The following is an 18,119-nucleotide window of genomic DNA, read 5'->3' as shown; positions in this document are numbered from 1 at the left end:
CAAATGAAATTCATTTCTATATATCTATATATATAAATACCCACAACGCAGCTTGATGAGTTTCAGTTCGAGAAAATATTTATCATATTTATACTTTTGTTTTTTTGGGGTCTTTTAATCTAACATACATTTTTGTCCTTTTTTTCAAATTAAATTCATCTCTCTCTCTCTCTCTCTCTCTCTCTCTATATATATATATATATATATAACCTCCATTCTTTTCCATAACCAAATAGTGATTAGTGAAAGGCTTTATTATAGCTGCATAGAAGAGACCAGAATAAGGCCTAAAGAAGAGAAAGCTACACATTAATCATATTCAATTTTTAGCACTCTTCAGGTCCCAGCAACATTTCTACCTATTTTGGCTTTTTATTGATACTTTCTAACAATTTTACCTGTTTAGTGTCTTGTTGACAGAACTATCATACTGTAAATACTTTTTATCTCCAATTAGTATCTAAATAAAAAATATAATTATTGTCAGAAATATTTAACCCCAAATAACAAGTAACAATACAAGAAACAAGACAATATTATCTCATCAACAGGACTCAGCAATTAAACCAAATAAACTGACAAAGCTGAATCTCCCAGATACACATTTTTTCAACAATCCAACTAAAATAACAAAAGTACCGTAACATTGTTTATGTAGATCATATTGTACTTAACGCTTCCATGCAATTAAGAAGACAGTATTTCTCCGTTAACAATTTCCAGACATCAAAACTAAAGAATGATAAGCATTTCAATAATCTCCCAACCAAGACTGGGGAACCTGCACATATATGAAACAAAAATTATTTACATACATTATAACAAGCCAAACAAAACATGAGTGAAAGAACACAGAGTGATCTATGTGACAGTAAATTAAAAGGAAAGAAAACCAAGTTAATTGTGTATTTGATTATAGTGACCAATTGATACATTTCTATTACTACATATATCACAGCCCTCATTAAGTTCTATTACTACATTACACAGAAATTTCTTTTTTACACAGAAATTTCACATGATATAGACATATTTCAGAGAAAGATGTATCACAACCATAATAGACAACATCCCTATGAGTCTTAACTTCTCTCTTTTGATCAATGGGGTGCTAACAAGATATTTAAACATTCAATCAAGGCACGAACTCAGAGCTGCAAAAAACTGAAGTGCTGAACGCCTAAGACTTTCTTTATGACAAGCTTCTAATTTAGTAAATGACCAAGCTAAAATCACATTTTCAAAATCAGATAAGCCTCAGAAACAAGCTTTGGCCCAAAGGGAAGGGAGAAGGGGAGAATAGAACTAGTGACTCCAATTCATGAGGCATGGTTCCTAGCCAACTATGCTGCCCCTTGGGGTATGAAAACTTTTTAAGTTTAGCATGCTATAACTCTGAAGAACTCTTCTAGCAGTAATATACATCCTCTGCCAAATAAATATAAGCATATTCTCACCAAAAGGCTGCCTTAAAGTGATGACAAACAAACATGACAAGACCTCCACATGATGATGCCATCAACTGCACATCATAACATCTTTTCCACTATGACTTCTGGAAAATTAAATCAAAACCAGCTCATTGAGGGCTTGAGAAAATTTCAAGCAACGTAGTTAAATTATCTAGAGCTTGCTCAGAGGCAGCAAAGCAAAGTTTAAACAAGAATATCTAGACTTGAATAAAGCTCAAGTGGAGCTTGAACACACTAATATATTATTTAAGCTAAGCCCAANTAAAAAAAAAAAAAAAAAAAAAAACCTTTATATGTCTACACTGTACTTGCAACATTTGCCACTTTTTGTGTGTCTACAATATAAATTTACATTACAAGTAAACTGTAAAAGAAAAATTCGCCCCCCCCCCTTCCCCAAAAAAAAAATGATGTTCTCTTGTAAGAAAACTCTCTTCAACGCTGCAAAGGGGGTGACACTTATGTTCTTGATTTTTAATTGTTAGGTTAAGATAGCTTAATTCCGGTTAATTAATTTAATTACCCAAGTTGATTAATTTGGTTTAATTTGCATGCAAATCGTGAAGGCACCAACAAAGCACCAAAAAAACTAAATGCAAAATAAATTTGACCCGGTTATTTGTTGACAAATGAGGAAAACCTTTTGCAATGCAAAAACCCCCATAAGGTAATTTTAATGTCACAACTCTCAAGAATCCACTAATCAATAATTAAATGGTTACAAGTATAAGGAATCTTACCACTACCCTGGCCTATCACAAAATACTAACCTACAGTTGAACTTTCGCTTTAATACCTAATTGAACTTGATCTTGTATAGGAATGACAATTTTGCCCAACCTCACTTGACCCGCCCTTCCTCGCTTTGCCCCATGCAGGTTTTCCACGTCTCGCAAAAGGGGTAGGGATAGGGTGAGATTTTAGCCCCGCACTACGGGGTGAGGCGGGGATGGGTTTAGACTTTTTAGACCTAACCTGCTCCATCTTGCCCTGCCCCGCTCCGCATTGATAAGGGTTAAATTGTAAATTTTTCATACCCTAAAACCCTACCATTTAAACAAAGATATCATTAACTTATTTTATTTTATGCAACAAGGCTTTCTTCCTCTTTCTTTTCCTTTAGCAAGGTTGGAAATAAGGTATCAATTTTAACATTTTCTTTTATCTTTATTATAAACAAATTTATATACTATTGAATCATTGATTTTGTATTATGAGATTTTTATTTTTGTTGTGATATTGTCTTGTTAAACACTTTAATAATATTATTCAATTTTTGCTAAAAATTAGTTTAATTTGATGGGATAAATTAATTTGTAAGTATATCTTTATTAATGATATAGATTTTATTAAAAACAATTGTAGTAGTTGTGGGTAAATTAACAAGAAATAGAGTTTTACGAGATGAGACCGGGTTTTGCGGGGCCCCAAGAGGTGAGAATGGGACAAGAAATTTTTTCCCATCATGCAGGGCGGGGCGGGGATGGGGTAAGACAAAACCAGGCAGGGTAAAGGCGAAAACCCCATCTTTCGAACCCACCCACCCCATTGCCATCCCTAATCTTGTAGTAGCCTTCTTTCTCTTGATGCAAAAATCTCCAATTTGTGACTAACCCTTTGCACAGATCCCTATACATGACTAACTATAGTAACTTGAATGATGTTGTTGGTTGCAAAGTTCTTCATTTCATCAACAATGAAGATTAGGAAGCACTTGGTTACAAAACCCTATGGCGTATAAACACAGTCGCTTCTCATAGAGAAAATCAATCTCTTGCTCTCTGTATTCATGTGAGACGGCTCTTAAAATAAGCCTTATATATGTTTAGGGTTATGAGAAAAGAAACCCTAAACAAACATAAGAGCTTGGGTTGAATTTTAGACCTGGAAATTTTGAAATCGTAATTCTCAATAGATCAAGCTGGTATCGAGCCATCTATCGTGCTTCACCTTAAGTCTCGATAGTAGGCATCTGTCAAGCTATCTGTTAAGACTTAATGAACAGCTTTTCTTCGCTTTTTTCTTAGACCAATCTTCATGTCTTTTAATATGAACACTTGATATGTTAGCATATTTCGTGATGTATTAAACCCATCTTATATCTACCTAATTACAAGTAAAGTGCATTTTGACAAAGGATTAGCCAATTACATAAAATATAACCTTAACAATTTCCCCGTTTGGTAATCTGTGACAAAACCACAAGCGTAATTATGAGAGAAGTATAAAGCAACAATCTCCATAACTATTACAAAAAGTCAAAAGTACATAAGCCTAACAACTACAATGAGCTCTTGAAAAACTTTGCAAAAAAGAGATTATGACATGGTAGACCTGCAACCTGTCTTATTTAAAACACTTAAACAAAATTCATCAAGGCATCAAGTGTGAAACATAGACAAGTTGTATAAAAGAAGAAACATGTGTATAAAGAGAGAAAATAAACAAACACATGTAAGACAAAGGTGAAGAAACATACATCATCAACATCATCATCATCTATATATATATATATATATCAAAAGAATACAATGTATGTAAAAGTGGTCACAAGACCATGGTACATGTAATGAGAAAGATACATCAAAACCTCACTACATCACTCAAAACACTCTCCCTCTAATTATTCTATCCTATGCTAGCTCTCCCCCCTAACAACAAAACTACTCTCATATACAAAACTACTTCTCCTTTCTGTCACGAGTGACAAATGGTGAATTATTGAGAAACAGTCATCTCATCATCACTAAAAGAGATAGAAGCATCATCACCATCATCTCCACCATCAAAAGAATCCTCAGCAGGCTCGGGAGAAGATGAAAGAGCAAAATCGCCAAGACGAGACTGTGGGCGAGCTATATGGCCAATCCTAGTGTTATCTAACACATCTCATCAAAAATGTGGTCAAGACGACTACCAAAATCAGCATGCATATGCTGAAGTTGGTCCATGATGGCAGTAAGAGATGCCTCTACTTTAGAAGAAGAAGATGGAGCAGATGAAGAAGAGGGTCGAGTAGCATAGGTAGCATCCTCAGCAACACGGAAAGCTGCTTCATCCTGATGACTAGGAGTAGGCTCCACATGAGGCCACTTGGCCGCTAGCTGCGCGTCACTCTGCCTAATAGATTCCTTGCTAATGGCACCCATGTTGTAAAAGAGAGGAGAAGAAGGAATGATGATGTACAAGTGTGTGAGAATGTGTGTGATAACTGAAGAGAAGATGAGCTTATCACGTGTAGTCTCAATAGATATCTATCATAGATACTATCATATGTGAGGGAAAATCTATAGAAATATCTTCTAGAAGAGAAAGAAGGAAATGAGCACGAGGCTCAATGATGGTGTTATAGTGTGGCCGTGGTGTGAGAACAAAGGTCATCACCATATTAAGGATCCTTGGACCCTTAGCAAACTCGATTGTGGAGAAATTAAGAGTATCTCCCCACACCATGGCTTTCTCACAGAAGAGTGAGGCCAACTCGTCACGAGAAATGTTACGTAGACGAGGGTGACTAGGATAGTCTAGATAAGCAACCCTAGGGATATGTTTTACCTCAAAAATGAAATCCAGAGTAACTACAATACGTGTTCCTTTGAATATCGTAGTAAATTAAGGAACAGAGGTATTGATGGCATGCATGTTCAAGTAGAACTCTTGTATGAACACACTGGGACACCTCATGGGTTTCTCACATAAAAATTCCCAACCCTAAGAGCTAAACGCACCAGGAAGAGGAGTGTTTGGAAAATCAAACAGAATGACTTGGCGTTCCAAATGAGTCGCTTGGTCACAAAAGTTCTCAATGAAATCCTTTTGGGAATCTGTATCATGGAACTGGACTCTATCAGGAACAAAGTGAGAAGAATAAGAAGTAGAAGAAGAACCACGATGAGTGATTGGGTTCTTGGAAGGAACTAACTTTTTGGGTGCCATAGTTAGGAAACTAAAGGGAGAAGAAGAGAAAGCAACCATAACAGAAGAGATGCTAAAAAAAGATAGAAAGAACGAGCAATGCATGGCAATGCATGAACATATGACATGCAAAAATAAATTGCATTATGGGTAAAAACCCAATTTAAACTACAGCACTCATAAGATATAATTACTCATGCAATCCTAGAATGCATGAAACATTGTTATAATGAATATAGAATATAATGCATGAACATGTGAGATCATATTAACAAAACCTAACCCAAAAATTTTCTAGAAAAACTCAAAAACCCAAAAGAAAACCCAAAACCTAGGTCACAAAATGCATGAATGCATGAAAAAAAGAAGAGAAAGAAGGAATAGACTTGCGAACAAATTAAGGCTTGGAGGAGGCCGAAATTGAGGAAAGAAGGAGATTTGAGTCGAGAGAAATGAGAGAGAGATTGAGAAGTTTGTGTAAGAAACGAACCGGGTCAAACTTGGAATATAGAAACAGGTACCTCGATACATCGAGAAGGTATCGAGGAAGTGTCGAGAACTAAAGCTTGATAGATCGAAGAGGTATCAAGGAGGTATCGACGGAAAAACAGGCTCGATAAATTGAGGAGGTGTCGAGCTATCTATCAAGCAGACAGAGACTTTAGAGAAGATGCTCGATGGATGGGGCTATTTGTTGAGAGGTATTGAGAAAACCTAGAAAATCTCGATCGATCAAGGAGGTATTGAGCAGCTATTGAGGTACATGCTGAAAATGTATTTTCTTGAGCAAATTTTGTGTCTTCAATAAAAGACACATAATTTGGCATGATTGACAATACCAAAATACATGACCCAAACATTAATTGCCACAACACTTCTTAAGGCTGCTAGGCCTAGATCTTTGCCTGACATGAAGTCAACACTTGACACAAACAAGGCTCGATTTCTACAAAATCGAGCACTCGTACCTATTTCTAGCCTTAATGCATGCACTTACCTCCCCACATCTAGTAAGGAAACATTGCCGTTAATGAACAAATTAATGGAGCTTTTCTCCTTGTTTCACATGTGAATTCCACCATTTACCAGCATACAAAACAGTAGTATTAGAAAACAAAATGTCCCTGCAAAGTCCGTGGAGAGAGGGAGAAAATTTTCTACATATGTCACTTTTGTCCCACCTTTTCATGGGATGATGGGATAAATGCTACTTGACTGGTTTGGAAATTTTTTGAAACTAGTTATTGCCTACAAATTCAAAGTGTTGTGACCTCTCTTCGTCATCACTTTTTTAACACTCATGTACATTATTGTGTAAAGTCTATTGTGTCAAGAGGCTTGGAGTTTACGAGGAGAGTTAGGTTTAAATCCCTCGTCCTTACTACTTGTTCTAGTTTATAAAATAAATAACAAACTTTTCTACTATGTCGGGGAAATTCTGCCTATATACTTAAAAATAACAAACCTATTAATATATTCTCCATTTTCTTTAAAATGTAAAAGTTTAGTTATTAATGAAACTAGTTGCTAACCCGTGCGATGCACGGGAAATTTATTGAGTATGATATATGATTTAATTTTGGTTTATTTTACTGCAATTACAGATATTGAATTTATGAATAACATTATATAGCTAAAACATATATTGAACAGTTATATGTTATGAAATGAAGAAAAAAAAATGTCTTGTATAGTTATTGTTATTAGGATAAATTGCAAATTACACTCCTAAATTTTGGAGGTGTTTGGATTTTACAAACTAAAGTTTCAAAATTTGGATTTTACTCCTTTAAGTTTAGAATGTTTGGATTTTACACTTTGACGTTTCAAAATTTGAATTTTACCTTCTAAAGTTTGGGGGTGTTTAAACTTTAGGGTTTAAAATCTAAACACCCTCAAACTTTAAGGAGTAAAATTCAAACACCCCTAAAATATAAGGGGTAAAATCCAAATTCTAAAATATCAAGGCGTAAAATTCAAACACTTTCAAATTTCAAAGGGTAAAATTCAAATTCTGAAACTTCACGGTGTAAAATTCAATTACCCCCAAACTTTAGGAGTGTAATTTGCAATTTACCCCTTATATTGATTATAAAAATTCTATGGAACATAAAAATATATATATAATTGATTATAAACTAACAAAATTTGTTAACACACCTGAAATTGAATGTGTTCCCCAATATAGAGCTCTTGATCTTTTTTAATTAATTTTTTAAAATTGATAAGTGCAGCTCTTGAATCTTGATAAAATAAAATCTACAAATTAAGAATTTAACTCATTAAAAAAGTTTTATATCCCTAAATTTATTGTTTAATAAGTGTCTACTATAGTTACTTGTTACAATACTTGTTAAAATCCCACACTATCATTTGATTTGAGAAATTTGTTAAATCCATAATTCATAACCCATAACTCATAGATTCCCAATTTAAATAAATAAAAACAAACAATAAAAAAAAAAAAAATCAAACATATCAAATTCTATACCCATTTAACAAAATTTGCTTCGTATTGAATATTTTCTTATTATTTAACAAATACACAATCTCATCTATAATATCAAACAAAAATACCTTAAAATAACCCAACTTAAAATTTGGAATGATGAATCCTATTAGTGGATAGCAATAACCACAAAGGCACAAAGATTATTCCTTTTGATTGCCTATAACAGAGGCTAAATGACTATGGTAGATTTTTGTATATAGAGCTAAATTAAATGATTGGATTAATAAGAAATTTTCAACAAAAAGAGAAAGAGAGAGTGAAATAAAAAAACACTTTATATAGACAATTCAAAGAAAGCTTTTAAGAACCTAAGACCAAGAACTTGTTCTCCACATAATAACATAGCTTTCACCTAATATGACAGCTAACATAGTTGGGTTTACAGTTTAGCTGTTTACATATTGATTATTTGTAAGACATGGAGCATGTACTGTTGTGTGTGCTTGTTAGACATTCATGAGCATGCTCTATTATGTATTATATAATTGATTAGTAATGTGAGTCAAACTCGAACTCAAGCTAATGAGACCTACAAAAAATGGACATGGTACAATTTCCAAAATAGGACCAAAAACATCAGGTATTTTGTCAACCAATTTTAGTGCATAAAACATAGAGTCTCGTTAATTAAATCCAAACCAAAATAATAAAGAAATTTTTTTAGAGGGGTGATTGGCAGAGAGAGATAAACAAATCAAAGCTTCGAAAAAAAAAAAAAAAAAAGAAAAAAAAAGCCAAGCACTTAATTAAAAAGTGAAATCAAGGTGACCTAATTTTTGCTTTAATTGGGTTAGACAGAGGTCGAGAAAAGTTACCTGTGTATGGGGGTTTTAGAGACAAAGAAGACGAATGGTGGAAGCTGTACATGTAGGAAGCAATTGTTGAAGCAATTTGATAGTTGCTGACCTCTTCTATATAAAAGCGCAAAAAACCCTCTTAACTCTAATAATTCTCAGCTTGAAATCTAACGTAATTTAATTCCAAGCAATGTCAATCCGTTGCAATTGCTTCCGGCCCCTTATTTCTCACGTTCATGCTCTCTTCAATGTGGTGCTTGGGTTTTCTATAGTAATTAGTTAAAAAATTAAAAAAAATAAAAACTAAATTTTTGTTATAGAATTTTAGTTGAAGTAGAATTTTCAAGTTTTTGAAACATATCTAATAGAGTTTTACTTAAACTAAACTACTGTAACACTTGATAAGATAATTATACGTTGAAGAAAAATAATAATATATAAGATATAAAACTTAAAATAAAAAGAAAAAGAAAATAGTGGTAACGTGGAAAATTGTGGGAGCTTCAAAAGTTTCGGTTTTATATATATATAGATTAAAGGTATGCGTGGTAATTAAGTTAAAGTGATAATCCAGCAGTAATGATATTTTTTTTACGGTAATCCATATCTGTTTTTGAATCTCACATCTCCCTCCTCCTCTCTCCCCACTATCTATATATCTATAAAAAATATAATAATAATAAAAAGGCATGAATGGTGTTATTTCATTTAAAATCTCATTTTGGTGTTAAAAAAAAAAAAAAAATTAAAATCTCATTTCATTAATAAGGAATGGTTGATAATTTATTTAAATGACATGACATTATATAAACCTTTAATTTGTGGAAAACTAAACCTTTACCAGTTTGCCCTTAGATTTGTGTATACAAATTTAAGTGAAAAATTCTCTCGAGTCTCGACATAGGCCAATATGTAGGGAAAATACTAGAGTTACAAATTATTTTTCAAACTTTTTTACAAATTGTTGATGTGATGAATGATTAATGGTAAGTGAAAAAGTGATTTAATAATAACCCAATTTAGGAATAATGTGTGCATATGAAAATTGTTATTCTCGTCAACGTAAGAGTAGAACCATATCCAAAAAGCTATCGTAAAGATGATTTTAGGCTTTTAGTCGCATCTACCCATCGTGCTACACTTGTATTAAAGGCCTTTCTGGCAAGTTTCCAATATATTAACTTCTTACTTCAAATATACTGTGTCCTTGTACACCTACTACAAAGCAATCTTCTCATATATAGTGCCCGTTTGTTTCCACGTTTTGAGCCCAATATGCGCGTTCAACAAAAAGCTGAAGCATTATTCGCGTTTGGTTCAACCAAAACGCAACTTTTTGAAAAAAGCTGCGTTTTGGGCCAAGGCAAAAAATGCTCTGGAACGCGCAAGGAATATGGAGCTGAGGAGGTCCATAAACAAAAAGTTGAATGCGCGTTCTGTGATGTATCCGTTGGCTCTTCCACAAATTACCAAATTACCCTGAAGGTCCATAAACATCAGTTCTCACGCTGTCCCTCCCTCTCTGCTCTGCCGTAAATTCCTCTCATCTCATCTCTCTGCTCTGCCGTAAAGCCCTGAAGCTCACTCACGCTCATCTCTTCTCTGCTCTGCCCTCTCCGTGGTAAGCCATCCGTGAACCTCCTTCCTCTTCTTCTTCTTTCTTTCGTCTTCTTCAACGCGCACAAAATCAACAAAATCAAACCAAACCCAACTCAAAATCAACCAAAACAAAATCAACTCAAAATCAAACCCAGACCCAAAATCAAAATCAAATACAAACCCAATGTTTCAATCATCTTCATCTTCTTCATCATCATCATCTCTCTTCCTCTCGGCTTTCGAATTGTCAAAAAAAAAAAAAAAAGAAAAAAAAAAGAGATCAGCGGACCAGAACGTTCTGGAGGAAGTGAAAGGTTTCAATCATCTTCATCTTCATCATCATCATCTTCTGCTCTATTCCTCTCGGCTTTCGAATTGTCAAAAAAAAAAAAAAAAAAAAAAAAAAAAGAGCTCAACTAACCGGAATGTTGTGGAGGAAATGCAAGGGAAAAAGGGAAAGAATGAAGACAAAAAATGAGAAGTGGAATGTTTTGGAGTGGTAGGGAAAAAGGGATAAGAAGGGGGGGAAAAAAAAAACCAAGAGCTCAACTGATCGGAACATTGTGGAGGAAATGAAAGGGAAAAAGAGAAAGAATGAAGACAAAAAATGAGAAGTGGAATGTTCTGGAGTGGTAGAAAAAAAAAAAAAAAAGGGGTACGTGTGTGGAGGAGAAAAAAAGAGGGAAAAAACTGAAAAAAAATAAAGAAAGAAAGAAGGAAATGTTACCGTGATATTTTCACAATAAATTTTAAGAGGTATGTTATTATTTGTTAATATTGGCGAGAAAAAAATAATTTTTTTAGAAAGAGAAAAAAATTATTTTAATAGTACGTTAAAATTAAAATCAGTATCAATTTTTATCACAATATTTTCACAATACTTTTACAATAAATCTTAAAGGGTAGGTTATTATTAGCTAATATTTGTGAGAAAAAAAAATTTTGGAAAGAAAAAAATTGATTTAAGTATAAGAAGTATTTGATTTAAGTATGAAATAAACTCACATTAAAAAAAAAAAAAGTATGAAATAAACTCCCTTATATATACATTGTCCTTTTTGGTAATTTATTCTTCAAACTGCCACTTTTATAAGTGCTAGCCAAACACTCAGCTTTTTCAAATAGCACTTTTTAATAATTTTTACAAAACACTCAGCTTTTTGAAAATGCACTTTTTCATTATGTACTTTTTGAAAACACCACTTTTTTATTATGCACTTTTACAAAAAGCTGAACCAAATTCACCCATAGTAGTCTACGACTACTAGTACTACAGGGGCTGTGTGTCCCTTTTTCCGCATATGCACATTTTAATATTTGTATTTTGGTCAAATCTCAGGTAGTTAGAGTGTCAAATTTTAAACCACAAGTAGGTAACTTAAATTTCGGCCAAATTATAGATGGATAAATTGTAACTTGTCCTTAATGTTAAAAGTCCTACAGTTTGATAACACAACCTTTTGTTAAGAGTACTATTGAATTTTTTTTTTTTTAATTACAAACATTTTCAAAATTGTTGAGATGACAGATTGTGATTGTTGTAGAATAAAAATATAGTTAATGATAATTCCAATAAAAGTGATGTTGCAATAATCATAATCTATCACTTAAATAAATTATAAAAAAAAAAATATTAAATTTGTTGTCTGCATTGTTGTCTATACATTTCTCTAAGTAGAATTATAAGCACTAGAGGGACAGATTCCCACAATTATAGAAACGCTAGAAACTTTTTTTATTCTTTTGGTTGTTTTCAATTCATGCACCAAAATTTCCAACAACTTGTTCAAAGTTGTGCGTTACGCTGTGATTCAAAGTTCCGTATAGTATTGCAATAATGGAAATAACATTTTACCAGCTAGCTGGATTAATGAATATCTGCGGCGACCAGATATTCCAATTAATAAGCCCTCCAATCCCAAATGATTCTTTGAAGAAGAAAGCTTAACACAACTATAGTATTATGAGAATAGTTACATTATATTTTCTAAAGAATAAGTGTGCATAATATTAATAGCTGGTAAAGTCTATTATCATCAAATATAAAAGTTGAATTTGAAACACACACAAAATCAATTGATGTTTGAAGCAATTAAAAAACAAACAATTAGCATGAAACGAATGCCATAAATTATATTAGAATTATATGGATAAATTATTAAATTTATCATTTTCTAACCATTTAAGCTTTTGAAACAATCAATTAAAAACCAATGTGTTAGAATTATATGCTTAAATTATTAAATTCACAATTTCCTAGTAACCCAAGGTTTTAAGACAATCGGTTATTAAACAAGTTCAAATCCATTGTATCTATATCTATTGAGTAGTGCTACTGGTACTACAAGTTTTATTACATTGAACTTACAAAATGATGTGTTCCAATCATAAAAAGACAATTCAAATATTCAGTTATAAGATGGTTAAAATAGTAAATTTGTAGTACTTTTAGCATTTTCCATATCTATATATATATATATATATATATTTAGAAGCCATATCTATATCTATGATTCTCTACCTAGAGAAACGTTTCGAGTTTTTAACAAAAGAATATATAAACATAGTTAAATCTCTTTTGACTATCAAATTTATGGGAACAAAATTTTATTTTTAAAGTTTGTAAAGAGCAAAAAGAATCATGCATACTTCCACTGCAGTAGATAGTTTATATATAAATTTGAGAAGCTGGTCCAAGCAAGACACAAACTTTTGAGAGAGAATAGTCCATACAACAATGAAAGCTTGCAGAGAGAATTTCGGTAACACTAGGAGAATTATTTTTGTTTTGTTGATTCTCACTGCCATAACTTTTGCAGGTGCAAGGCCCTTGGATATTGAGAAGCCGAGTGTTGTTGATAGAACCATGGAAGTTGGTCCACTTAAAAAAGGCCCTGTCGCGCCTCCTGCTCCTTCTCCATTCACTCACACAACCATCGGAACATAAATTAAACTTTCTTTTGCTCTGGTGCAACTGCCTCCCTAATGCTTGCTAATGCATGTAATATTATGGTACTGTTTTAATTGTAAATTTGGTCATCAGAGCCACTTTGGAATGTAATATTTGCATTTCTTGCTTTAATTCTATTGTCATTAAAAGCTAATTTTAATGATTATAGTTGAAATGATTCTAAGAGTTTCATGTAGTAATTTGATTTCTAAAAGTTTATCTAGGATATATCTCTGGAAATAAAGATGATTTGCTTTTGGTAAAGTGCTTTTCTTTTTCTTATTTTGGTCTAGTATCATGTAGTAATTTAAATAATAGATTTTAGGGTAAATAAGGTTCCGGATATTTAAAAAAAAAAAAAAAAAAAATTGTTTAGATTCCCATGTGATAGGCCAAGAATGTATTGATTCCTTATGATATATTAACTAATTAATTAGCCAAGTGAATTAATTATGTTAATTAACATGCAATACGTATGGTAGCACAAACAAATCACCAACTAAGTTAATATGCAGCGGAAAATAAAGTTAATACAGTGATTTGTTTACGAATGAGGAAAACCTCTAAGGCAAAAACCCTACCGAGTGATTTTCAGGTCACTACTCCCGAGAATCCACTATTATCATAACAAGTGGTTACAAGTAAAAGAATCCCAGTACCTTATACCAACCTACAATTGAACCCTTACCCCAATACTCAATTGAACTTGTTTTGTAGTGATAATCTCTCCTTTTAATGCACGACTCAAAGAACGTGACTAACCAATCGATGCATGGATCCCAGTACGCAGCTTACACATCAACTTAAGAAAGATGTTGGCTGCAAAGTTATTCAGTTCATCCACACGATGAAAATCACGAAATTCTTTGGTTACAAAACCTTATGGCGTACAAACGTAGCAGCTTCTTGAAGAGAAAGATGAACTGAGGCATATGTCTCTGGTTCACAATATGTTTGTGAAAAACCTTTGCATCTACTTGCATCAGCTGTGATGAGTCTTAAAACAATCCTTATATATGTTTAGGGTTGTGACAAAAGAAAACCCAAACATGTATACACAGATTGGATGAAATTCATAATTGAAAATCTGATTTTCATAAATCTCGATAGATAGGTTATCTATTGAGAGTTGTCGAGCATCAGGCTGAAATAGCTTTTTAAACCTCGATAGATACTAGCTGTCGAACTTTAAAAATCAGCACTTCTTCACTTAAATCTTGGACAGATTTGCATGGCTTTAACACTTGAACTTGAAACCTTGTTCTTTAAAGTATTAAACACATCCTAGGTTTACCTAATTACAAGTAAAGTGCGTTTTGTCAAAGGATTAGCTAATTCTATAATGACATATGTTCCTAACAAGATTCACATATGTTCTAACACCATGCATGACTTACTACTAGCTAGTTTTAGCAATTTGTCAATTATGGTTCAATTAATTATCTGGTTCATTAAACCTCTGCATTGGGGTTAAAGTTGGTTGTTAAACCTAAATCAGGTGGCAATACTAAAACCCTCCGTCTCTAGCCAACTTAGCTAAGACTAGGGGCAGAGCTAGGAAAAAAAGATCTTAATACTTTCAATCAAAATTATGTTTGATGGCGATTTTTCATAAAATAAAATTCAGTTTTTCCATTTTCATAGTGAAATCCTTAAAAGGTTTCATTTTTAATACAAACTAGTCGCTAACCTGTGCGATGCACGGGAAAGTTCTTATGGGGTTAACCCGCACGGTGGAGTCGTACCATGGTTGCCAAAGTTTGTTCCTAATGTTGGACTCAAAATTGTCAAAAATAGAATTTTGAGCTTTTCAGGTGCCAATATTTTAGAGCATCTTGCTAGCTCTTTCATTGAGGCACTATGTGATTGTTTGGATAGTGCTGAAAACTTATTGCTTCTGCGTTTCAGCAAAATTAGCGGTATCCAAACACGCCCTATGGCATTTGAGACAACAAAATAACTATTATGAGAATTTGATGAGAGAATTCTATATTGCATTGAAAATAAATGAAAGTAAATCAAGTATTTATATAAATTTTGAGAGTAACTAACTTCTTACTAACCCACAATATACGAATCTAGCCTCTACAACCAATCAAATCAATAAACGTGTATATAAATAATAACTATGAATTAAACTAATCCTAAAGTACAGGTAGTATAGCTATTTTAAATATAAACACAGTCATTTATATAGTTACGACTACAATTCTTCCATTGCTCTGTTCTGATACTCTGCCTCTCTGCCCGAGTCAACAGTTACAATCCAAACTTGCTTGACCTTCAACATGAGTCCTTGATCTTGTCTTTTTGATAATTATGAAACATCATTGGTTTCTTTGTCTTAATAGAATTGTCCAGGTTGGTGTAAAGATTGACAAAAACACAAAGGCTTAAAAGAAAATACTGACCTCTTTACATAGATATGGAGAGTGGCACCTAATTGAAAAATAAAAAAGTGACAAAATCCATAAAATGAAAATTCCTAATAACAATTCGGTAGAATTTGATCTTCTAGGTGTATACTTCTTTGACCCACATGAACTGCACTTGCACATAACTCTAAGATGGGGGGAAAATAAAATAATAAAGAAGCATCTTAATGAATCCTTCAACAAAACAAACAAAAAGTTGTTGTAAGGATTGCATAAGAAGAAAATGAATGTGATGGTGAGAAAGGAGTGCATAACGGTCCTACAAGAATATTAAAGAAAAATATGTCATGTAATATTTAGAAATGAGTTCAAGGCTTACATATGAAGGTTTGGAATATATGTTCCTTCCATGCCATTGCACACCATAGCTACCTTCTCAGGTAGAACATTTTGTCCAATATTTTATAAAGACCTACTTGAAAAATTGTCACAAAATTAGGCTTAAAACCTGATGATAAACTCCTCAGTCTATAAAGTCAAATATACAATTGCCCCAAAAATCAACTGGAAGGAAAAGAATTACACACACACACACAAAAATAGGACAGACATACTTCACATTTGGCTGGTATTTTTCTAAAGCTGTGACTCATAATTCCCGTTCATCACAACACACTTGATCAACATCTCTGAAAGCATAAAACATTGTAGAAGCTTACCCAAACTGTCTTTAACTAACCAAATATGCATATATATACACTGTGAGGGAGAAAGATTCTCTAGTAATCCCAAATGAAAGACTGAATCTTATCCTGGAAAAGTATATATGATTTTGATTTAGAGTCACCATAGTGAAACAAAACAATTCACATTGAAGTACTATCTGACTATCTTCATTCTATTTTTTCCATTAAAATGTGGATGTTCAGTCTAAAACAATTCACATTGATTTAGAGTTAGTTATAAATGGTTTTGGTGTCATTAAAATGTGGATGTTCAGTTTTAGAGTCACCATAGTGAAACAAAATAATTCAGTTTTCTCACCACCACATTCATTTTCTTCTTATGCAATCCTTACAGCAACTTTCTGTTGTTTTGTTGAAGGATTCATTAAGATGCTTCTTTATTCGCATCTGATTATCTTCATTCTATTTTTATGCTTCTTTATTCCCATCCGATTATCTTCATTCTATTCATTCTATTTTTTCCATTGAAGTACTATCTGACTCTATTCCTAAACAGAATCAACCCTGTGACTCTTTTTTTCCCATTCAATACATATGAAGCAATTTTCAATTATCTGACATAAACTTTCTAAAGTCGGGTCCCTTTTTCAGTTTGGCTCAGGTATTTCGTCAAACACTTTAAGGGTGAAGGGTTGGGATTCTGTTCTCTTCAGCTACACCCTCAATTGGGGTTGTTCTGCCTCGGGGTGTTGGGGCTTCTCTGATTTCAATCAAAATACATCCATGTATAAATTCAGGACGCAGTTTTGATTGAAATCAGAGAATATCTGCTTATACATGTTTTCAGAGGTAGTTTAGCTCCACTACCACCTCCAAACCCATCAATTTATGCTAATCATTCAAAAGATACACTACCAAACGTAACCCTAAATCATACTTAACAGCCAAAAACAATAGAACACAATTAAAAACTTACTGGTAATGTTTTCGGAGAAGTGACGGTGGTTGTGTGAGATTTTGCATCATTTAGTAGGCTGCCTTTCAGTGGTGGAGGCGATCCGTGGTGGCGGCGATCCGTTGTGGCGGCGGCGACAGGGGAAGAATCTGAGTTTTGGGTTTTGATTTTGGAGGTAGGAAAGGGTGAGTTTTAGGTTTAGGGAAGGAGATGTTTTTGTGCGTGAGCAGAGAAGAGAGACGCTTCTGGTTTAGGGAAGGAGATGTGTTAGGGTGAGTTTTACCTTTTTTTTTTGGTTTTAAAGAGGTATCGGGTTTTGTAACGGGGAAAAAATTAGGTTTATTTTTAAATTAAATTTAAAAAATAAAATAAATAAATAAATGCTGACGTGGAAAATTGTGGGAGCTTCAAAAGCTTCGGTTATATATATATATATATATATAATTTAAAAAATAAAATAAATAAATAAATGCTGACGTGGAAAATTGTGGGAGCTTCAAAAGCTTCGGTTATATATATATATATATATATATATATATATATGTATATATAGAATATATATAGATTATATATCAAATTTTATACTAAAGTAAGTAAAAACTCTTCCAATTGAACTAATGAAATTTTCAAAAACATCAATGATCCAAAACTTAGAGGAATAAGTTAGGCTCCAAATATATTTGAACTTGTCTTGTTCGAACCCATTATGTGGCAACTAAAGACACATTTCATGTGTAGTTTTAGTGACAAGATTTTTTTAATGACTCAATGACTTGTTAATTGCCATGTAACAGGTTGAAAAAGATAGATTCAAACATTTTTATGCCAAATTTTATCAAATATTTAACATATATAAGA

The 18,119-nt window shown here is 32.9% G+C and overlaps 2 long non-coding RNA genes across 4 annotated transcripts; both read right to left on the bottom strand.

The window, feature by feature from the left end:
* Positions 1-10,327: 10,327 nt before the first annotated feature.
* On the bottom strand, positions 10,328-10,848 carry LOC136061813 (uncharacterized). 2 transcript variants are annotated; one of them, XR_010623675.1, is made up of 2 exons: positions 10,477-10,848; positions 10,328-10,366 (listed from the first exon to the last, which is right to left on the bottom strand). It is a non-coding gene; the product is annotated as an uncharacterized LOC136061813 (long non-coding RNA). The 2 variants fall into 2 exon arrangements; XR_010623676.1 differs by having other exon boundaries at positions 10,328-10,363.
* Positions 10,849-15,253: 4,405 nt separating this feature from the next.
* Positions 15,254-17,628, bottom strand: LOC136061815 (uncharacterized). Of its 2 annotated transcripts, XR_010623678.1 has the most exons (3): positions 17,283-17,628; positions 16,235-16,309; positions 15,254-16,092 (listed from the first exon to the last, which is right to left on the bottom strand). It is a non-coding gene; the product is annotated as an uncharacterized LOC136061815 (long non-coding RNA). The 2 variants fall into 2 exon arrangements; XR_010623677.1 differs by having other exon boundaries at positions 16,235-17,628.
* Positions 17,629-18,119: the final 491 nt, after the last annotated feature.

Source organism: Quercus suber, unplaced genomic scaffold (genome assembly GCF_002906115.3).
Source record: "Quercus suber isolate HL8 unplaced genomic scaffold, Cork oak 2.0 scaffold_354, whole genome shotgun sequence".
NCBI lineage: Eukaryota > Viridiplantae > Streptophyta > Magnoliopsida > Fagales > Fagaceae > Quercus > Quercus suber.
Note: the sequence above shows the minus strand (reverse complement) of the source record. Positions and strands in the feature narration are given on the sequence as shown.